Source organism: Condylostylus longicornis, unplaced genomic scaffold (assembly GCF_029603195.1).
Source record: "Condylostylus longicornis isolate FDR11 unplaced genomic scaffold, ASM2960319v2 ptg000016l, whole genome shotgun sequence".
NCBI lineage: Eukaryota > Metazoa > Arthropoda > Insecta > Diptera > Dolichopodidae > Condylostylus > Condylostylus longicornis.
Genome location: NW_026577985.1, coordinates 4,137,874 through 4,161,568, shown reverse-complemented (window position 1 = coordinate 4,161,568; position 23,695 = coordinate 4,137,874). Strand labels below are relative to the sequence as shown.

The 23,695-nt window shown below is 28.8% G+C and overlaps 1 protein-coding gene across 1 annotated transcript in view; it reads right to left on the bottom strand.

Moving 5' to 3' along the window:
- Positions 1–9,497, bottom strand: part of LOC129605865 (cytoglobin-1) — a 51,379-nt gene extending 41,882 nt beyond the window's left edge. Inside the window, exon 1 of the mRNA XM_055515859.1 lies at positions 9,319–9,497. The gene's annotated coding sequence lies outside the window, so the exon portion shown is untranslated. The remainder of the gene's footprint in view (positions 1–9,318) is intronic.
- Positions 9,498–23,695: the final 14,198 nt, after the last annotated feature.

Genomic DNA, 23,695 nt, shown 5'->3' with positions numbered 1-23,695 from the left:
AGGCAAAATTTATAGAAATAAATATAAACGAATTTTTTAAAGGAGCTGATGTTTTGATATCTTCAAATATCTTATCGTTAATTTAATATAAATAAAATACTATATTTTGGTTTCATATAATATCTGAAACTTTTCTATGCTGTAATTTATATAATTTAAATAATAAATAAATAAAGTGGGAGATTTTTTCCTTGAAATCAATAAAAGGAAATATAAATTTTATAAAACAAATAACTAAATCTTTAAAAATTAATTATTTAAACAAAATAATTGACCAAGAATAGGAGTAGTAACACATTTAACGCTGTTCTTTTTAATTTAAAAAAGAACAGTGTGCTAAAAATATTATTAAATTTCATTTTTTGCATTTATATATTTTGTTATTAAATTAATATACATAAAACTGAAACTAAATATCTTAACTAAAAAACTGTTTCTTAAATATTATCTTTCAATTAAATAAAGTTAGATCAAACTGAAAAAAAAACAGATTTTAGATAATGCTATCGAATATGCTAGATAGCAGTAGTTCGCCAATATTTTTCTGTGTTTGCAGAAGTTAAAAATAGTTTGCATTTTCGTTAAAACAAATAGAAAAAAATAGCACTTATAGGATTTTGTGGACTTATAACCCTTAAAAGAGGAGGAGGTTAATGTAAGTGAAAAATTTCTACTATAGAAATAAGTTTCTAGGAAGGATCTATTTGTCTAATAAGTTTCTAGAAAGATCTATCTTAAAGCATATAGAAGTTTCGTAAATAGGTCTACGGACGTGCGGGAAAACGGATAGATGGACAGTCAGATGGACGTACAGGCAAAATGAAACTAATAAGCACGTTTTGTCAAAAAATTTTCAGAAAAGTACTAAAAAGTATTTTTATTACAACAGACTAACAACCGACGAATATGTTGATAAGGTTTTAAAAACCATTTTGACATTCTGGCGGGGAAACCCCTTCGAACAGGTACTTCTTCGTACTAGATAATGCATGGCCCAATCGAATCCTGAAGAATCTCCTTTCAAATTTTCTGATATTATTCAATTTATACTCGGGTGACTCAGTGTTATTCCAGTATAAACCAAGAAAACTGCTAGAACTACTCCATTTCGCCTGTCTAGCGAAATTGAAAGGACATGTCTTTCAATTCTTTTCGCTTTCATGTCACTAAAATAAACTCTTGAGGCATACGTTGGACTTTTTATAGCTTGCTTGGCCTCCCGGTCAGCGCATTCGTTACGAGGAATGCCACAGTGTCCTTATTCCTAAGCGCACTTAAACTTTCAGTAAATATTATTATGTAATCATGGTCTAAGAGAGAGCAAACATTCAGAGCATCATAAAAAGCGACTATTTCAGAATTATAGATTTTAAATTTATAGATAAAACTATTTTCATTCATATACGAAACTATTTCTAGGATTGCATATACTTAGCATGAAAGATTTACGCGATCTTTCAAATAAAGCAAAAATTAATTTAAAGAGGGGTTAACATAATGCTCAATTTTAAGGGTTAATTATGTGAGTTAAGAAAAATAATTATATTTTTTAATGTCATCGAATTTACCGTGAGCTTTCTTCTAAGAAATTTGAAAAAGATTGCGGTTTCGGAAATATAAGGTGCCAAGAATTAAAATTTTACAAATTTCAAGAAGCGGTAACTTGAGAGGGGTGGAGATGGGAAAAAACGGTTTTGAGGGGGTATAACTTGTAGAGAGGGGGAGTTAGGTAAAAACACTCTTCTACGGAAATAAGTTTCTAATAAAGATTTATATACATATAAAATTTCAGCTTTCTATCTTCAAGAGTGTAGAAGTTTTGCAAACATGTTCACGGATGGACAGAGTGAAACTAATAAGCACATTTTTTTCAACAAATTTTTGAAAAAGTGCGAAAAAGCATGTTCTTTCGAAATAAATAAAATATTTTCTAATTATTATGAAACTATTAGAATTTTTACTATCAAAAGTATAATAGTAACGTCAAATCGTAAACAAGAATAGGTAGAGTTGACCAGTTCAACTATGTGATATGTGCACGAGTGATTGATTTCAAGAGTTGCACAATAACTGTCAAACGAATTTGTACCACCAAAAAAGACCTTTTTAATAAATTATAGTTCGAGCAAAAATAAAGCGCTGCATTTTAAATATTTTCCTAAATTAATTCATCCACAAGATATGGAACTTACTATATGAGCATTTTAAAATTTATGTGCTTTCATAGTTGCACATTAAACTCAAACTTTCAAACCATAAAAGTTACATAAAACACATAAACAAAAAAATAAATTGATATTGAAAAGAATTAACAAGAAAAATTTCTTTAGGTTTGTTTTCCTATTTTTCTTTTTTTTTACTTTTTATAAGATCCTTTAATGAGAAAATTTTAATTCTTACAAATATTTTGATTCAGGAGTATCTACACGAAAACCGAATCAAATAAAACATTTTAAATAATGTAGAATTTTTAGTATACATAATAAGAAATAAGGCAATAATGTTCTCTACCTTTTGAATTTTTTTTTTCACCTGTTAACAACAAGCTGAGAAAGACTGTAAGTTATTTTTAAATTTTCTTCCTAACATTAAAAGAAAAAAAAAGAACCTTGTAAAGTTTAATTAACCAGAAAAAAAATTTAGGTTGATTGGCATTTATTTTATTCTGTATAAATTTACAAATATACATACAAACGAAAGTTACCAAATAAATGCTCACAAATGAAAAAACTGAAAATTTTGTTTACATGGCTTGCAATTTGGCAAGAATTGTTAACATTAAATTCAGATTTTTATCAAAGCTTCCTTTTATATTTGTGAATTATACACAAAAACTCATAATTATAAATAAGAAAAAAAAAAAGTATTTTTGTTACAAAAGACTAACAACCGACGAATAAGTTGATAAGGTTTTGAAAACCATTTCGATTCAGAATAGCCCAAAATCTAATAAGGTTTATATTCCTTTTAATTTGAAATAAAATGTGTTTAATAAGGTCAGCGTAACTTATCCCAAATTGTCTTAATCCATTATAATTTCATAGTTCCCAAATTATTTTTTTTAACAATTTTAGTAGGGTTTTAAGGAGATATGCAGGTTTCGTTTGCTGTACTTCGCTGTACTATTTTTCAATTTTAATTATAGAGCCGATTATTAATAATTAATCAGCACGCATTGAATAAGTTTTTTATATGTATATAATATATTGGACCTGACTGTGTATCTCATCTTTGCATGACAGTTGTGCACTATATGTTCATGTAATGTTATTTTCAAAACCTATCAAAAGATTTAATAATCTTATAGGAAAAATGTCTTCAAATTCAAAAAATAAAATTCTGATTTGAAAGTGAAATAATAATGGTGACTGAAAAAACGAAATACACATTCCGACTGATAGTATTGACAAATTAGTTATGTCAATGTTTGTATTTTTGCTCATGTAACTATAATTTTTTTTTATTAATTTCCTTATATAAACTAAGAAAAGGTATAGTTCAACATATTAAAAACTAACACTTTCTCAAACATCACTTTCTTATTATAATTATTGAAAGTGTAATCCGATGATATTCCGGCCGAAGTAAGCAAAAATGGACAAACATTTAACAATGAAATTATTTGCAAAATTACACGACAGCAGTGTTCTTAATATGCTAGAATTCTTATTTTGTGAGTTTTTCTTTAAACTTAAAATTCAAACGCTTAAAAAATTACTTTTTATTCAAGTATTAAAAACTAAGGACAAAATTATTATAAAATTTTTCAATTCCAGATTCCCTATTCCTTATGCCTTTCCAAAATATTTATTGACATATTCTTTATTCCTTCCCAAAAAAATTAAGATCTAAAAACCATAATCAATGAATTTGTTTGTTTTTCAATTTTCGCTGGGAAAATAATAAGAAACAATTTAAAATACGAGGTAAAAAATAAAGGAAATACATACATATAACTTTTGTGCTTTTCGATACTGTGATTGACTTCAACTAACATTGTTAATGTGATAAAAAAAACAAAAAAAATGTTATACAAAATTTTCAAACTACTCAAAAAACCTATGAACTACAATCAGGGAATTCAATAAAATACCGAACATTCTCATACCATTGTAGATTAACTTATTTGGATAAAATCAAAATTTTTCTCACAATTTTACATTCCAGGATTGTTTTATATTTTAATATAAAAAATAATAGCTGTATATCTTCTTCTTATAGAAATTTTACATCCTATACTACAAGAATAGGATAGTCCTATTTTGATAGAACGGATATTCAAATACAATCATCCAGAATACTTACTTTGACCATTTTAAACTTGATATTCAAGCCAAAATGTGATGAATTAAAATAGATACCTATATTATATAGTTTGAATTAGAATATTTAAAAAACAAAATTAAAATATTAATTTAATCCGGCAATTCAAGGACCAATGCGTTTTTTATTTCAATTCGTTTTATGAGTTTTCTATATGTCATACTTTAATTTATACTTTGTAAATATACAATAGTATTGGCTGGACTGCAGTGGTTCTCAACTTCCACTAATCAAAGGAATTCCCACTAATAAAACATTTTTTATTTAGCACATAAAAGTAAAAAAGATTTATCTAAAATTTACGTAGCCCAGAAACACAGAAACAATGGGTATTAAACCTTCAAAACTTAAAATATTTTTCTATATAAATAAATCTCCTTTTTTTCAGTTTTTTTCTTTAATTTTTAATATATTTAAAGTACTATGTAAGTGAAAATTGCTGTGGTCCCCAATTTTATTTTTTCTTTCTATGACCTCTTCGAAATGCGCTGCAGAAGGGTTATATGGCCTCTGTTGAGAATCAATGGACGAGAGTATATTTCAAATTGAATTCAATTTTCAATTCAAAAACACTTGATATTTAATCAAAATTTTTAATAAATTTTGTGAAAAAATGAGGAAAACCAGGTCAAGTCTATGAAATTTGTACGAATATTTTATCACAGTTATAACGTAACGAGCTGACAAATAGATTTATACAGCGACTTTCATATTTTTTCCGCTTTTTGACATACCTACATTAAGAAAACTTTAATAAACTTTAAAAAAGGAAAATAAAAAATTTTTCTTAGTATTTGTTCTGAAAATTAAATCGAATTTTTACAGGTATTTACAGAAGTTTTGTTTTTGTGAAGTACAAGAAGATTTATAAAATTCTTTAATTTAATTTAATCAAAGTTTCTATGTAAAAAATTTGACTGGAACAAAAAGCATTTAGTTTCCACTGATAATCTCAGAATATAACAAATAAAAACGCGAATTCTGTTTAATTATTAAGTTCCCATAGTCGACATCTTCTGTCTAATTATAATTTACATATGTATGTAGGTACTAGGACAAAAAAGTTTCCCGAAAGAATAATAAAGTTGAGTTAAGCCAATGGTTTATATTGTAGCACTTTTCCCTTCAACAAGTGAAAATTCTGCTTCTTAAATACAGTCTATGTATACCTTTCACACTATTAAAATTATTTTCATTCATATACAAAACTATTTCTAGGATGGCATATATTTAGGATGAATGATTTCAGCAGTCTTTGAAATAAAGCAAAAATTAATATAAAGAAGGGTTAACATAATGCTCGATTTTAAGGGTTAATTGTGTGAGTTAAGAAAAATAATTATATTTTTTAATGTCATGGAATTTACCGTTAGCTTTTGCGTTTATAGAAATTTGAAAAAGCTTGGGGTTTCGGAAATATAAGGTGTCAAAAATTCAAATTTTACAAATTTCAAGAGGGCGATAACTTGAGAGGGGGTGGATATGGGAGCAAATTTTCTTCTAAAAAAATTAACAATTTGTTAATGTCTAAAATCCCCTAAAATTTCAAGCTTCTACAGGCTGAGGTCTAGAAGAACAACGACATCAAAAATTTGGGAAAAAAGGAATTTAGATAACGGTAAATTTGAACGGCCATTTTGTTTTTCTAAAGTTTAACTATAGTATACCGCGCTAAAGGGAGCAAGCTGCTGCCTTTATGCGTTTGCAAAATTTCAAAAATGCTTATGGTTTCACTGCAACAAATAGTTAAAAAAGGCCATTTTTAGAGTTTTGGGGGGGTATAACTTCTAGAAGAGGGGAGATAGATAAAAATTTTGTTCTACGGAAATAAGTTTTTAGTAAAGATATATGTGCGTATTAAATTGCAGCTTTCTATCTTCAAGGGTGCAGAAGTTTTGTAAACAAAAAAAGTGTCCACGGATGGACAGACGGACAGGCAGAGTGAAACTAATAAGCACTTTTTTTCAAAAAATTTTTGGAAAAGTGCTAAAAATATATTTATGAAAAATAAATAGTTTTATATGTTTCAAAGTCTTCAAAATGAACGGTAATTACATTTTATGCCAAATAGTACTAATATAATAGTACTTATAAATAGTACCAACATATTATTATACTAATTACCAACATATTATAGTGTATATATATTAAATTAAGCAATTAATTCAATAATTGCGACGCATTTTTGTTTTCTTAATAAATCGGGGCATTCTATCAAACGCCAGCGATATAATGTAAATTTTTTAAAGATTAACGAAAATGCACTCTAAGAAAATGGCATCTAATACATTTTCGAATAATCTGTTATCTTTGACTATGAAAATACTAGAGGAGAATATTTTGATATTGGTAGTACAATTGTATGTTAAAGCATAAATTTAATGTAGTTACGTACATAGCAAATATTGTACAAACGTTATAAGTTTAAATTTTTAACCTTCAAATTAATTAAAATATTTTTGTTTAAATAAAATAATATTTAATAGAAGCTAAAAATGTAAAAGTAAGTAAATTTGATGCAAGTTTTTGTGAATTTTTTAAGGTAGGTTTTTTGATATGGAAATTAGAATTTTAATAAGCAATGTTCTTAAAACTTTAATATTATCAGCATTTACTAATAATATAATGTAAATGCAAAAAATATGTAAAAAAAATAAATAGATACACTCATTTACATAATAGATACAGTTAATAAACTATTTTCTTAAAAATTAAATAATTTTAGCGATCTGTCAAATTTTATTGAAAAATAAACAATTATTGATTATTCAGTAATATTTTGCGTAATAATAAATTGTTTTTGAATTTTTAAACAAAAGATTATTGAAATTTAAATTAAAATCAAATGAACAATCTACAATTACTCAATAATCAAGAATCAACGTTGATTTTTTAGCATTCATGCTGAAAATTGCTACGATAGGCTCGTCACCTACCTAGTAATCCCAATGACGTAAGAAACTGGTTCATGGTTATCTAAAATATCCTGCACCAGCCCTGTGCTCCTATCAGGAGTGAAGTAGGATAAAAAAATACAGAAAATTCAGTAAATTGCTGAATGTCCAATGAAAAACAATATTTAGTAACGGTTTCCGATTGTGATTATGTATTCCGCTCTCGTAAGTACAAGTTAAAAGAAGTTCTAACAAGTTCGACATGTTAACGAATTAAATTGACAATTCATATGAAAAACTATAAAATAAACAGCACATGTTTTAGTTTAGTCTTTAATAAAATAAATAAAATAAATAGGTTTTTCTTGACACAAATACTAGTCAGCGTCTGGTATTTAAAGGCTGGTCAAAAGATTAAATATCCAGTTTCAAAAAGTGATTTATCAATTTGTCTACATTTAACTCACATTGTTTAAGGAAACAAAAAGAGAAAAACTTTTTAAGTTTTAATTTCTCAATTTCTTTTTGAAACAACAAATCACTCCGAAGAAAAATCTGATAATAAACATAAGGTATCCTGTCTTCTGGAGTTTGGATTTGATCTAGTGCTGCATATATTTTTATAAAAAACATATTGGGCTCAACAAGTGAACGCAAAGAAATCTCACAGACGCTAGATTTTTACACGGTTTTTGAACTACTTCCTGAAAATCCTAGAATAAACAGGCTCACTAAAATGAGTTTTTCTTTTTTTTTTTTTTTTTATTGGTGTGAAAAGAAAACTTCCTTTTATTCGGAATAAAATACTTTTATTTTTCGCTAATATATTTCGTGCGCTACATACGCACTTTATCAAAGCTGATTTTCTTCTAAGAAAATCAGCTTTGATAAAGTGCGTATGTAGCGCACGAAATATATTAGCGAAAAATAAAAGTATTTTATTCCGAATAAAAGGAAGTTTTCTTTTCACACCAATAAAAAAAAAAAAAAAAAAATTATATTTCGGAAAAATTATCAACCATTGAAAAAAAAAAAATTTTTGAATGAGTTTTTCTACTAATCAATGTCATAAAATTTCTCTAAGAAACTTTATGTTTAACTTAACAATAATGTTTGAAAGAATATTCATTCGTAAATATTGAAATACCTATCGATTTAAAAATGCTTTTCTTTTAATTAAATTTTTATTTTCAGAATTACTTTTCTTGCTGAAAACTCAACAAATTCATGTTAAATTTCAACAGTGGAAGACGTTTAAAACGTTAATATTTTAACTTCTACTGGTTAAAAATTTAACTTATTGAGATTTAATTACTTTCAACTAAAATTTTAACTTTGTATATTTAAAATTAAGCGTTACATGTTGAAAATTTAACACTTAGTGTTTATGTTTAATTAGTTTAATCTGAACATTTTAATATAAGTGTTTAGCATTTATATCTTCAAAATTTAACTTTTTAGTGTTGTAATTTGAACATCTTTCTAATGATTTATTAAGCAAATCAGCAATATTAATCACGGGTTCAATTTTCAACTTTCAGTGTAATTTTATTACAATAATTATAGGTAACCAATTGTCTACATACATTGTAGCAAAATTCGACAAAAATATTTTAGAGTGTATATAAAAAGTTTAATGCGTGGCAAATTTAGACATCGGAAAAAAAGTAAAGCAAGTAAAGCTAGAAGAACTTTTTTTTTGTTATTCTAATTTGTAGTGCTAAAGCGTATTTACCTTCCATCAGTGTTTTTAACAGAAATCGTTAAAATTCATAATTTATAAAAAAAAGATATAATGTTCTTAATTACCTGTTGCTACTATATTCATATGTTTGAATATAATTATTATATTATTTTTATAATACATATTAAAGCTCACTCACTTACTCTTTGATTATATGAAATAATATTGTGAATTCACCATGATACATTTGCTTTTGAGTTTTGAATTTGAGAATTTTTAAACAGAACACAAGAGCCTGTTATTTTTTTTCTTATTTTTTTTTATTGATGTTAATAAATAATGGTGATTTAAGATGAATAAACAAGAAATGAATAAGTAATTCAACATTAAAATTTCACTTAAAAGATATGAAATTACCTTTTAGCTATATTTTCCTTTTTAATTGGTATTTATTTTTTATTAAGAAACTTTTTCCCTTAATTTTTTTTAATTATTAGAATAGTAAATTATATTTCAATTCAACTTCTTAAAGAAAATTCATTGAAAATATATTTTTAAAAATATTATCACTAGTCCATCATTTTTCATTCTTCAATATGATTTCAAACTTTCTCAGTTGTTTTTTTTTAAACATATTATCATTTCAACTTAGCGCTTCTAACGATTTTATAAAACTTTTTCCAATTATTATTCTTTAATTTCTAAGTTTATAAATACAAATTTAACAACTAAAGAAAAAACAATATAAAAATATATAACAATCGAAAATTATATTAAATTTAGTTAAATTTAATTTAATTATTTAAATGTTGTAATATGCATTTATTTTTCTCGGGAAAACTAAGCTTTAAAATTCGAAAATCTTATTAGAAGACAGCACAACAAAAACTACTTAACATATATCCACAATTTATTTATAAAATGGCACAAAAAAAGAAAATATTTAAAAAAAATATGTATATAAAAAGCGTTGAATACAAAATAACACCTTCAATATCCTTTTTACATTTCTTGTCTTGTGTATTCCTTATATTTTTGCGTTTTGTGTGTGTGTATCTGTTGCGAAAGAAAGTAAACGAAAGACGAAAATTGTGAGCGTAAAGTAAATGAGAAAAACAACAGTAACACTGATTTCCTTTATAATATATACGTACGTATATTTTTAATAATAGTATTATTTACAATTTATTTTATTTGTTTTTTTGTAAAACACAAAATCTAAAAAAAGACACACCCGCCCCATCCGACGTAACGAATAATAAGAAATAATAAAACACAAAATTTTGTGCAAGGATGAATTTCTTCTTCAATCTGTGTTATATGTAAGGAGGTACATATATATTATAATTATAAAGTACACATAATATTATCTCCCTATATCGTTATGTACATATGTATGTAATTATAAACATACAAATGTACATGTGAATTTGGATATAGAGCTACATAAATATGTGTATATGGATAAAAAATACATGCCAGGAATGGTAAAGTTGTCGATCACGTAACCATTCATAACTCCCCGCAAATAAAACTTAACATTTCAAGAAACCTTTAATTTAGGTATTCTTATTCTATTTACAAAACACTTAAACCCTCTAAAATAGATTATGCAATTATGGAATAAAAATTTATGCACAATTTTTTTATTTCTTTAGAAGAAATTTTTTTCCTGCTCCTATCCATTAAATATTTTAGCCAGCTGTAAAAGTTCATTTTTAACAGTTTATTGGTAAAATGTCACAAACAAGTTTTTAATTGCGTAAACAAAGAAATCGCGATTGGTTTTTTACAGTTGGATAATTTAACAAATATTTTATTATTTCCAACCAGGTTTTTTTTCTGCCCTCCCCCCTTCCAGATCAGCGCTTTTCGTAATTACCTAATTTGAACAATCGGTTCCTTATTAAATTTTTATTTTCAGAATTACTTTTTTTGCTGAAAACTCAACAAATTCATGTTAAATTTCAACAGTGGAAGACGTTTAAAATGTTGATGTTTTAACTTATACTCGTACTGGTTAAAAATTTAACTTATTGAGATTTAATTACTTTCAACTAAAATTTTAACTTGGTATATTTAATTTATACAAAATAACCCTTCAAAAAAAATCATATTAATATTAAATACCTACTCAGCATAAATATTTTTGATTACAATTTAAAATTAACAATATTTGAACGCTTCATTAAATTTTCTTTGTAATCCCAAAAGTATATGGAAAATTTATTGCATCTTGTATAATTTTGGTATATTCATAAGAAAAATTTATGAAGAGAACTGTTTAAAAAAAGAAATCATCTGTTGAAGGAAATGTTGAAGTATACCATATAACGGACAGCGATTCCTCGCTTAACGTAATTTTTGGGACCGAAAAGTTTTTAAGTTAAGTGAAATTTACATTTTAGGGGGGCAAGCAATTAAAATGTCAAATAGAAATTGATTCACAAGAAAAATTACAAATGATCGATATATAAAAATTATATTAAATGAGGTAAAAATTACATTTAAAGAAAATAGGTGGGAAAATAGATGTTATGTGAGAGATTGCTGTACTTACTTTATTAAGAAACTTTTTTATAAAATTTTGCAAACCATTGGTGTAACTCGAATTTGAATAACATGAGAAAATAGGACAAATACATAATTTAGTGTATAATTGACGTAAAACATATTGCCGCTCTGTTCAACGTAGTCCTTCAACGCGTTGCTCCTTCAAAAATAGCTTTCTAAAAGTTTTAAACATATTGAATCGTTTGATTAATTGAAAAATCGTTTGAAGTTTAAAACTTGGTTGTTTATACATAAAACTACATAATTGTCAAAAATCTTAAGTAAAAATCAAATAGACTATAAGGATTAATTAAATCACAAACTAAATAAAAGATTTGCCACACCTGACATGTATAATATACGTTCATACATACATATTGCATGTGCTGCTTTGGTATATGAGACTATAAGATTCCTATTAGTATCTAACAATCCCTTTTGTTTAATATAGTTATGCTTTTATTGTTATCATTAAAAAAATTTTGAAAAGAAGTGCTTATTAGTTTCATTCTGTCCGTCCGTCCGTCCGTGTATCTGTGTACAAAAATTCCACACCCTTGAAGATAAAAAGCTCAAATGTATGTACATAGATCTTTACTAGAAACTTACTTCCGTACAAGAAAATTTTTAGCTATCTCCGCCCTCTAAAAGTTATACTCCCTCTAAACAGTTTAGGGGGAGTTTATAAATAGTTTATTTCATTAAAAGAAAATTTTTTTCCAACTCCACCCCCTCTCATTTCGTCTCTTAAGATTTGTAATATTAGAATTTTTGTGCCTTATATTTCCGAAACCGCAAGCTTTTTCAAAATTTCTATATAAACGCAAAAAACTAACTTACTTCTTATCACGCAATTATTTATAGCGTTATATTAACGCCTCTTTAAATTTTTTTTGCTATATTTCAAAGACTGCATAAATCGATCATACTAAATGTATGCAATTCTTGAAATAGTTTCGTAACGTATATGCATGAAAGTAATTTTAATACTGTAGTGTGCATATATAGAATGTTTTTTAAAGCAATATTTTCATTTGTTTGAAAAATGCTACAATACAAACCATTGGTTTGACCCAACTTTATCTTATTTTGTGATCCACCGCAATAATTTACTATAAAATATATTTTACTTTTCAACAATGTTTTTATTTTTACCGACCGTATTGTGTATACAATAGGTAGGTTATGTGATGGCAACAAATTTTGCATATCGAGTTTTCGGTGGGAATGTACCTCTCCATAGTAGGGAAGTGTAAGTAAAATATTTTTAGCAATCTGTCGGTTTGTGTGCACACGTGTATCTTAAGTTCGGCTGAACCGTTTTTGATGAAACTTTATATGTAAGTCTATTTCGGCCATTGATCAACTTTTGGGATATATGAGACCTCGGGAACTGCACTTTTTAGCGTGCCTGTTTTACATTTTTGACCATTTTAAAGAAAATATTCAACCGATTTGCTTGACATTTCGTATAAAAGCTTCGCTCGACCGTCCGCGAAATTTCCTAACTTTTGAAAAGAATCAGGCGTCAGCAACTAGACGTTTAATACATGCCAAATATACATTTTTATGTGTATAACGAGAAATAATCGACCGATTTCATTGAAATTTGATATTTAAATTCTTGAAAGATCGGGGCTCGAAAACTTATCTGCGGGACGATTTTACATTTCTTACCATATCCACGCAAAGAATTGATGGAATTTCTTGAAATTTGATATTTGAGTTCTGGTTGTTACCAAAACTAACTGGCGAGCATTTCAGGAATTTGGGTAACACAAAGCGAAATTCTACTAAGAGCCAAATTTACATTTTTCTAGCTGTGTTAGCTATAAGCTTACTAATGTCTAAAAATTGGAAAGAAGTATTATATATACAGACATTTTTATAATATTCTGTAACATTTTCACTTAACTAGATAATACACATTGCGGTCGGTTATGTGCTGAGCACATCAGATTTTTTTTAATCTTATCCTTGAAGTTATTGTTTTACATTTTTTGTGAATTAAAATAAAATTATTTCCTTTTTTCTTTGGGTTGCTTTTGAATTTTCCTTTTGTTCGTCAAGAGTCTTTGGTTTAGTTTGTTTTTACATTTTTAAAACCAAAACGAAAGTAACATAAAAATAAACTAAAAACTAACCTTAATTTAATTTAATTTTTTTCAAAACTTGTAGACTTTTTAACTATTCTCAAATACAATGAACAAAATAATAGGTCTGTCTGGTGTAAACTTGAAAAAACTTGAAAAAGAGAAAGCAGTGACGTAATTTCTCAAAAAAATAAAAAAAGTCTGATTTCAAAAAAAAAAAAAGTTGTAAAAACTTTGAAAAACTTACAAAAAAGTGATAGATTTCAAATTTTATAGGGTAAAAAATTTGACGTTGAATTGGACATTTTAAATTTGAATACTTAAAATATACCTTCGCAGTAAATAAGTTAAATATTTAAAAAAAAAAACAAATCTGTAGGTAAATAAAAGATGAGTGAATTCAAAAAGGAAGATATAATTAATTTAATTTGCCTGTAGACGAAATAAAAAAAATCAAATCTTTGCGCGGAGCATACTCGTATTTAGCTGAGAAGAAAAAAAATGAACCAAACAAATCAGGCACTGGTGCAGATAGCTGTGAACCAACTCTATTTTACTTTGATGAACTCAGCTGCTTAGATAAAGTCATTGTTTCGAGAAAAACAGGATGTAAATATGTGAAGAGTAACTTTACAAATGTTTTTTATTTAATACATAAACATTTCAAATCGTAGTATTTAATTTCTATATTTAAAGACAAAACTGCCGTGGAAGTAATTGAGTTTCTGAAAATTTTTGTCTAAATGCAAATGAAAGTTGTGTAACCAAGAAAAGTTGTTCAAATTCAAACTATGACCAATATTACAATTGAATTTCAAAAAAGCGAACAATGATTGTACTGCATTCAAATTTGATAGTGCTATAGAAGTCATAGTGAATCTCGCTCAATAAAGTAGTTCAAGTGAAGAAAGCGATTCTTGTGTTTTATTTGGAAAAAGTATCGGCTTGGAATTAAAGGAGCTTCCAAAGCTAAATGCAGCTACAACAACAGCAGAAATACAACAAGCATTAATTTATAACTAACTATTTATTTTTCGAGGCATATTATCGAGCAAACTGGAAAACAAACTATCAAGAATAACAAGTAAACCCAGAATAATAAAACTAGTTTCCAATAAAATTTTTAAAGCAGCTTCCACAAGCTCTTTTTCAAGAAGTATACATATTTCGAAAAATAATTGTTCAATACAGAGAAACTCCAGTTCGGTTCTAGGAAATAAGAATGATTAATCAAACCAGGTTATTCCAGCTCCAGAGCAGCTTGGGTATAACCTGAGCCGTTTGAAGCGCCAACAACGCCGCCCTGCTGTCCGAGAACACAAAAATGGTACGGTTTTTATACCCCCTTTCTAAATTTACTTCCAGACACATCTTGTACTTCGGCCTGAAACACTGTGCAAACATAGACCCAAGTACCCGGCTGACCCGATTCCACGTCCATTGATCGAGAAGCAGAACCTTGTAAATGCAGTACCGTATCAGACAAGATCCGACATTCTCAGAACTGGATCGTCCTCAATGAAGTCCCTCTGAGCTCCGTTGGCGAACTTTCATCCTGCTTCGTCCTCGTCAATCTGTAAGTCTTTTGCCGAGTTTCCTTCATTACAGGTGCAGTGTGGCAACCCAATCATTACCGCCGACGCAGTCGTTCGCATTGCACTGGTCACTCTTAGGCAGGTCAACTTGTGAAGCTTTACAAGCTTGGCATGCACATCCGCTTGCTGAAGGGCCGTATAGAGCTATAGTACTATACTGGGACTGATGCCCCAAGTCCTGGCAATAAAGCCCCTACACGTCCATAAGGCCGTTGCAGTCCTCCCGATGACTTTGACATTCTTCTGCAGATATGTACGCAAACTTGCAGTAGGTGCAATATACAATGCACCAGTCATTAGCCCATAACATCGCTGGCCACCACATCAACGCCCAAAGGCCCAAACGCTGACCAATTTCTAGGTCCCTGTGGATATCACTGTAAAGCGTATACCATGGCGCATTTACTACGCCCCGTAGAACTTTATTCGTGAAGGTTTGAATTTTGTTAATGTGAGTCTTCTTGGCACAACACCAAATTGGTTTAACGATTCGGTTATAAATCAATATTTTATTATCAATTGCCAAACTGGACTTACGACCTAGAAGCCAATAATTTTCTCTTTATTTATTTTCTGATTCTGTGTTTCTTTTTTATATATATGCCCTTTCCACCTTAGCTTGACATTTAAAGTCATTCCTAGGGATTTTGCTGAGTTATGGATTGCTTTTTTCGTTCCATTTAAGTTTATTTGCGGTGGATTCACTATTTTTCGATTGGTGGATTTTATGGTGGGTGGAGTTTCCGATTCTGCTTAATTCAACTTAAATTTTCAATCTTTGTTCCACTGGCTTATTTCGTTACTTGCCTTCTGTAATTTTTTTGTCGAATCGTCAATGTTCGATCCTACTGCCAATATTGCAGTATCGTCAGCAACAGTGGCTACAGTAGCATTTTCTATTTGTGGTAGATCACTCCTGTGAAGCAAGTACAATGTTGAGCCCAATATACTGCCATCAGGCACATCTGCTCTTATTTCTCTTAGCGTGGAGTATTCAGTGTCTTGTTTAATTCTAAATAATCTATCGCTAATTAAGATTCCAAAATTGCTACAAATTGTGATGGTATCATTTTTCCTAATTTAAATATAAGGCCTTTGTGCCATACCTTGCTGAATGCCTGGGAAATTCGCCTAGAAATATAGAAGAGCAGATTTCTTTATTTGTTAAGCTTTCTTCTATAATATTCGTTATTTTATGGACCTGGTTTATTGTAGAATGGGTTCTTCTAAATCCAAACTGATAACTTGGTATGATGCACCTACTTTCTATTATTGGCTTCAATCTCCTTAATAGCAGTTTTTCAAAAAACTTAGACGTCTTTAGCAACAGTGAAATGGGCCTGTAAGACTTTGTTTCCCTCAAGGATTTCCCGGGTTTGGCCACCATAATTACTTCTACCACTTTCCAAGCACAAAGAACATAAATAGCTCAAAATCGATAGCTGCATTCATGATTTTCATCAAATTTTTCAATGCCTCGTCTGGTAGCTCTCTCAGTACTTCTGCAGTAATAAGATCAAAATCTGGCGATTTTTTCAACTTCAGGGATCTTATTACGCAATTTCTACTTGAGAGTGGAGTGGTAGCAATAACGTAATTCTTGAGTAGCCTTTCTTGGCTCTCTTCCTCTAGTTGAGGTAATTCTAGAACCCCAATCTGTATGTTTGGCATTATAGTACTATAAGATATCTATGTCCATGTTTGTACACGAGATCTTTAACAGTATTGTTCTTAATGCTGCAATTTGGTGACTTAATTTTTATCGAAATAAGCTGAATTTTAGCTGTTTCTATCTTGAATTCTTCATTATGTTCTATACTTTCTTTTATTAGTTTTGCACTACCTCCTCCCGGCTGATTGCTGGGATATACCGCATTATAGCAATCATAACCTTTTATTTTAAGGCTCGTATTAAATGTCAAATGAGCCTCCGACAACAAACAAATATCTATTACTTCTCGTTTTGAGAAAAAATCTCTATTTCTTGTTTGTTATTAAGAACACCGTTAGCATTCCAAGTTAAAACGAAAAAAACAACAGAAAAATATACTAAATTGTTTTGTTTATTTAAATGCAATTTCTAACATTATTTTTTTTAAACGATAATTAAATACATACATATGTGTGTATGTATGTACATATTAGATTTTGCTTTATAGTAAAATGTATGCCAATATTTATCAATCAGATTAATAAGCTTAATTCTTATGTTACTGCGTTTTTAATAATATAGTTTAACTTAATAGTAGTAAGTAGACCGCACGAGCTGTCAAAAAATTTATTTGATTGACTACTTTGATATATTGCTTTGTAACTGCATGTTAAGATTTTTAAAATATACGCGGAAAAACTCAATTTTGATTTTATTGCCACAGAAACTATTTGAACTTAAAAAAAAATAATACCGGATTTACAGAATTTATCAGAATAAGTTTCTTTTAAATTTTGTTTTTACCTTAGTAAAAAATTTAAATTTAAAATTCACTGAACTGGACGTAAAATATTTAATTTTGTGGTTTCACTTTTGAAACTTTCTCAACTAAAAAAAATTTTTTTTTTAATACTAATTGTAGTTTTTGCGTCTGCATCTTTCTCTTGACTAAGCTATTTAAGTTCTAAGCTAGAAATGCGAAAATATATTGCATTATTAAAAACACCATTATTTTCCGAAATATTGCGAACTCACTCATTTTCATAAACAATTGTTAATGTTTTGTGTTTTCGAAGTATTCCAATTAAAAACAAAAATTTTTTTTTGTGAAATTTTTGAGCATTCTTTGTCTCAAGACAGGAATACTAACCAATTTCCTTCACAAAAATAATGTTCGGTATCCCTTTCATTTTCCAAAAGGGAGTCAGGTGTGGGTTCGAGTGTGTACAGTGTCCGCCCGGACACACGTATATATGTGAGCCTGGACCCGTATTGCACAGTGTTTCAGGCCGAAATACATGCAATAAAGATCCGTCTGAGAGTCAGTTTGGAAAGGGAGTATAGGAACCGTACAATTTATGTGTTCTCAGACAGCAGGGTGGCATTGCTGGCGCTTCAGTCGGCCCAGGTTACATCCAGGCTTGTTTGGAGCTGACTCACTGTACTTGTGGAATTGGCATCGGTAAACAGAATGACACTTATTTGAGTTTCTGGCCACAGTTGACCTGCGGGCAACGAGGTTGCCGATGGACTGGCGCGAAGGGGATCTGGGGCTAACTTTGTGCAGTCGCTGCCTCTCTGTAGTCTGCCTTCCTCCACCGCGCGGGCGAGGCTCGCCTGCCTGCTTGCAACGGAATGCGGTCTTAACTGGCGGGACACAAAAGGCGAAAATGTTTCTTCCAAATGCTAGGGAAAGTTCGCTGCGGAACTGTTGGTTAGATATCTCCTGCATAGGCTGGGGAAATCGGGCTCTGCCCGGTACTGGCTGTCCAGTGTCGCAATTGTTTTGGACAGGGTTTCTTAAGTGTTCGGGAACTGCTGTCCTTACGAATGTCTCCGGTTTCATACTTGGAACGGGGATATTGCAGGAGGGGCGTGGGGAGGCTACAATAGTCGCGAATGGCTGCGGTGGGCCGGGGCATACTCCTGCCCCACTCAGTTCCTTTGAAAAATCTACAAAATCCCTTTCATTTAAACTCCATATAGTTTAGAAAGTATTTTTGATTTAAGACCTAATCTTCTATTTCGCTTTTTAATCAAACTTTTTATTCACTTTCAAATCAGAAATCCACATTTTTCTAATTGATATTTTAGATTCCCAGTAAGAATACTAATTTTTCAATTGGAATTTTGGATTTTTTCTCAAATTTTGGCTGTGAGATATCCCTTCAAAAACAAAGTGAATAAATTTTATGTATGTACATTTTAGAAAAAAGCGAAAAAAAATAGAGTTGACCGAGTCAACTCTGTGATACACGTACGAATTTGTTATCGTATGTGCAAATAAATATGCCATAACTGACTTTAAGTTGCCATATTACCATATTAATTCATGCAAAATTTCAGTACTGTTTTTGTTTCAGTTTTCTATATTTTTTAGGATATGGTCAAACTACTATTGAAGTTTTATGGCAGCTGCCAGAAAGAGGCTAGCAATGTCAACGAATTTTATCACATTGGCCCTACTAATATATACGCTTGTGTTCAATTTCAATACTACAGCTTTTATAGTTTCTAAGATATAGCCAAATAACTTTGGAAGTTGTATGGCAGCTACCAGAAGAAGCCAAGCAATTTCAACAACTCTCATCAAACACTTTGGTCCGGCTAATATATTTACTTGTGCGAAATTTCAAGACCACAGCTTTTATAGTTTCTAAGACATAGTCAAATAAATTTTTAAGTTGTATGGCAGCTATCCGAACCAGATCATATCCAGTTTTAAAAGGATTCTGGCATTAACTATAATGAATCATTTGTGAAAATTTGGTGAACTTATCTCAATTAGTTTTAGAGTTATCGTTGTGTCGGACAGACGGACAGACAAAGCTAAATAAACTCAGAATTCGACGCTGATCAAAGACATACAGTTGAGTGTATATCTCCATTTTTCTTAGCGTTACAAACGGTAACGCAAATTTAGTATATCGTTTAAACATACGTTCGTACGGGTATAACGAGAAACGGAATACGAAATAATTCTTCTCACTCGAAAATTACGTGATACAAATATATGATAATTACTCACTTTCTTCTCTCTTGGCAACACATGATCAGGCTCTTACTCTCTGAGTTTAGTGACCTAAAAAATATATTTGGCATTATCAAAAAGCAGATATGTATATATATATTGCTAACATGTGCAAGATTGGATAAAAAAAAACAACATTAATTTTTTTTTCATACTGTATAACCCACATAACTTCCCATTGCTTAACATTTTGTTTCTTATAAGAGGATACCTTTCAAAGTTTCCTTTGAAAGGTATACTCTTAAAGGAGATTCGAATGCAAATTTTTGTTTTTAAATAAACATGTATGTTTAATCAAATAGAAACCTTATTCCCAAAATATAATATACAAAAAGTATTTTGAATTTGATATTGTAAAATATACTATTAATTTAAACTGATTCGGAATTTTCATTTTATTTTAATTCCGCTTTTGTCCAATTCCGCTCTATAAAAGCGAGTGTAAAGAGATATTGAAGTTTATGAAAAGTGACAAGTACATGATAAAATGTTTACTTAAAGCGGAGGTTTTTTTAAGAAGATTTCTTATTAGAGGGTTATACTGTACTACATCAATAAATTACTATATATAATTTGGTTCTCGTATTTAAATACTTATGTAAATACGAGAACCAAAATAATTAAACAATAGACCTGTCTGGTACAAAATTTGAGAAAACTTCAAAAAGGAAAAACAGTGGAGTAATTTCTGGCAAAGAGAAAAAAAATCTCATTTCAAAAAAAAAATCAAACGGAAAAGTTGAAAGAACTTTCAAAAACTTTATAAATAGGTGATAACCGTTAAATTTAAAAATATTTATCAAACATAAGCAAATATTATTTGGTTATACTTAAAACGGAAATTTCTGATTTTGGATTATAAAAGAGTGAAACTTAGAAAAAACCATGTGTGAACTCATTTTGTTTATTTTATTTTTAAATAAAAAGTTTTGAAAAACAAATATTCTTAAGGAAAAAACTTTTTTTTGAAAAATGAAACTTTCTGACATGCTTACATAATTATTAAAATCATATGTTTTGACAGCTTTAAGATTTTAAAAATTTTTAAACACTGACACCCATATCTTGTTAATCGCACCACTTAACGTGGTAGGTTGTTCTTGAAAACCTTGTAATTCCTTGATAATTCGGTAATTCGAAATTCTTTTTCGTAATATCCCATCACATCTAGTGATGCGACTAACAGCATATGGGTGTACTAGACAGACCAATAATGTCCATCTTGAATAAAAGTTATACACATTATCATACGAGTAAAAAGTTCAAATAAAAATCTCATTCAGAGGATTATAAAAATATTCAATGTTGTATAATCCTTTGGAATTACACAAAACAAGAAAACAAAATAATGCATATATTTCTATAATGCAAGATATATGTATGTATATATTTTTAAATAATTGCCTACTTCTCAGATCCGCTTTTATTTTATATTCTCCTCTCCATAAAATTTTATATCAAATACATATATGTATGTACATGCAAAAAAAAAACACTGTTCAATGAACAGTGAAGAAATCCTAAACTTCTACGAGTATAATGCACAAGACATGTAACATGTTAACATTTTTGCATTTGTTTGTATAGGACAAATAAAGAAGCTATAGCATTTCCTCAGTCCATATATAAATTTCGTACGGGAAGGCTGTGTTGCTGAGCGGCAAAATAATTTATTTCCTGTTTAAAATTTAATTTTAATTTTAATTTAGTGAATAATTATACTAATTTTTTGTGTTATTAAATAAAATAAATAGTTATATAATTTATATAAATAAATTTGTATGTTATTAAAACTATATAATTTATTATATTGTATATACATATATATATTATATACACTATTTAGTGTACTATACAAAATTTAGTGTCTTTTGTCATATTTCAAATTCATAAACAAAAAAGTTTTTTGAAAACATTCACGTATATGTTATCTTTAAAATTTGAAAAAAAATGGAAAAAGAGCAGTAAGCTATACCTTAATTCATTAAATGCAATATTGATTTAACATTTAATTTTTACAGTAATAAGAAATGGACCGTGAATAGGAAAAAATTATTGATTACAGTGAGGCTGAAATACGAAAGTGAATTCGTATCAAAACGTTTTAAAAAATCCACGTTATAGAACAAAATATGTAATGAGATCCTTGAAGTAGAACCTGATTTCCCATTCAATTCAACAGAATTATACAACAAATTTTTGAACATAATGTGTACTTTTAAAAGAAAAGCTGTAATTTTTCGATCACTCAAGGTAGCAATTTTTAAATGTTGGTTTCAACTTATTATATAACATCTAAAAAACAATAAGTACAAAAAAAACGATCGCACTTATTTTGGATTATAAATACTCATATGTAATTACTTCAAAAGTGTTTCTAGTCATTCGAAAATGATTAAAAAACACATCGTCTGGATATTTATCAATGATAGTTTCAAAATTAATTATTTTTGGAATTTTCCTTTTTGATTCTGTCTTAATTTTTTTATTTATAAAAAGGCAGTATCTCTTTTGCTTTCTTAATGTTATAATTTGTTTAATTTTATTAAAATTGCTGCAACTACTTGAACTGTTGCTACTATTAAAATCAATTGAATTATTTACAACAATATTTGCGAACACATTCATTTTTTTAAAATTAACATTTGCGCAGAACTTTAAATTGAAATTTTCAAACAAATGTCAAAGTTGTATTGATATGGTAAAAATTGTATTCCAAAATGTATCAAAAGCTTTAGCAGTTTTTTTTACAATGTAAAGGTATTGAAAGCTCTCAGACGGTACTAATACCGTATTAATACCGTACTTAAATCTTTTTTAAAGCATTATTGAAGTCACGGTATATCTCATTACCTTCGTATAAACCGAAATGCCCCGAAAGTGTTGCATCGAAGGATACGAGAAAACGAGAACGTAAATGCTACCTACATTTACTTCGCCAAAGAACGAGATTAACGGAAAATAATGAAATAGGAAATTTAATTAAAAAGAGAAAGAGAGACATACTATACGGTCAGTCTATTTATATAATAGTAAAAACGAAACCTAAGGTGAGAACAACACGCTATACTATTTTCGTTGATAACCCAGAAAGTCAATTGCTCAGTCTTTCACCTATAATTTCACATGTACATGGGGACAGGTAAAGTCAAAAAGAACTGCCAGATAGTAATTTAAGCTATTTAGCCGTCCGTATTTAAACCGCAGCAGTAATTTCGCTTGATTCTTACTTCTTAGTCCTATTTAAATATGTGTATGACATAAAACCTCTGACGGTTCACCGTGGAAAAATGCTTTTGTTCTGTTTTCAACTTAAAATATCTATTTTTGACTCAAAGTTTAATAATATAAAAACAAACTCAATAATCGTAATACATACACACAAGTTTTGAATGATACCTTGACATAACAAAAATAGTATCAGTCGTGAAGGAAACCTAATGGAAATTTTAAGAAAACTAATATAACAGATTATTTTCGCTTTTCACGTTAATAGTCATCATCTCTTCTGAAAACGTGAACAACAAATTTTTTTTTAATTTTAATCCGTAATCGATTTTTTTGATACCCGATTTACTTTTATTTTGCGTCTCGACTACGTATAAAACGCATTTAGGAAAAGTATACAATGTCAAGAGCTTTTACTAAACTTTTTGAAATTTGATACTTTGTAAAATTTACATCGTAAGCGCATTATTGAAGTCACGGAAAATCGAACAGGCTTTTCTTATACCTTGTCATATAAATGTTGCCATAAATAACCAATAAAATAAACCGTGACTTCAATAATGCGCTTAAGACGTAAAATTTTACAAAGTATCAAATTCCATAAAGTTTACTAAAAGCTCTTGACATTGTACACTTTTCCAAA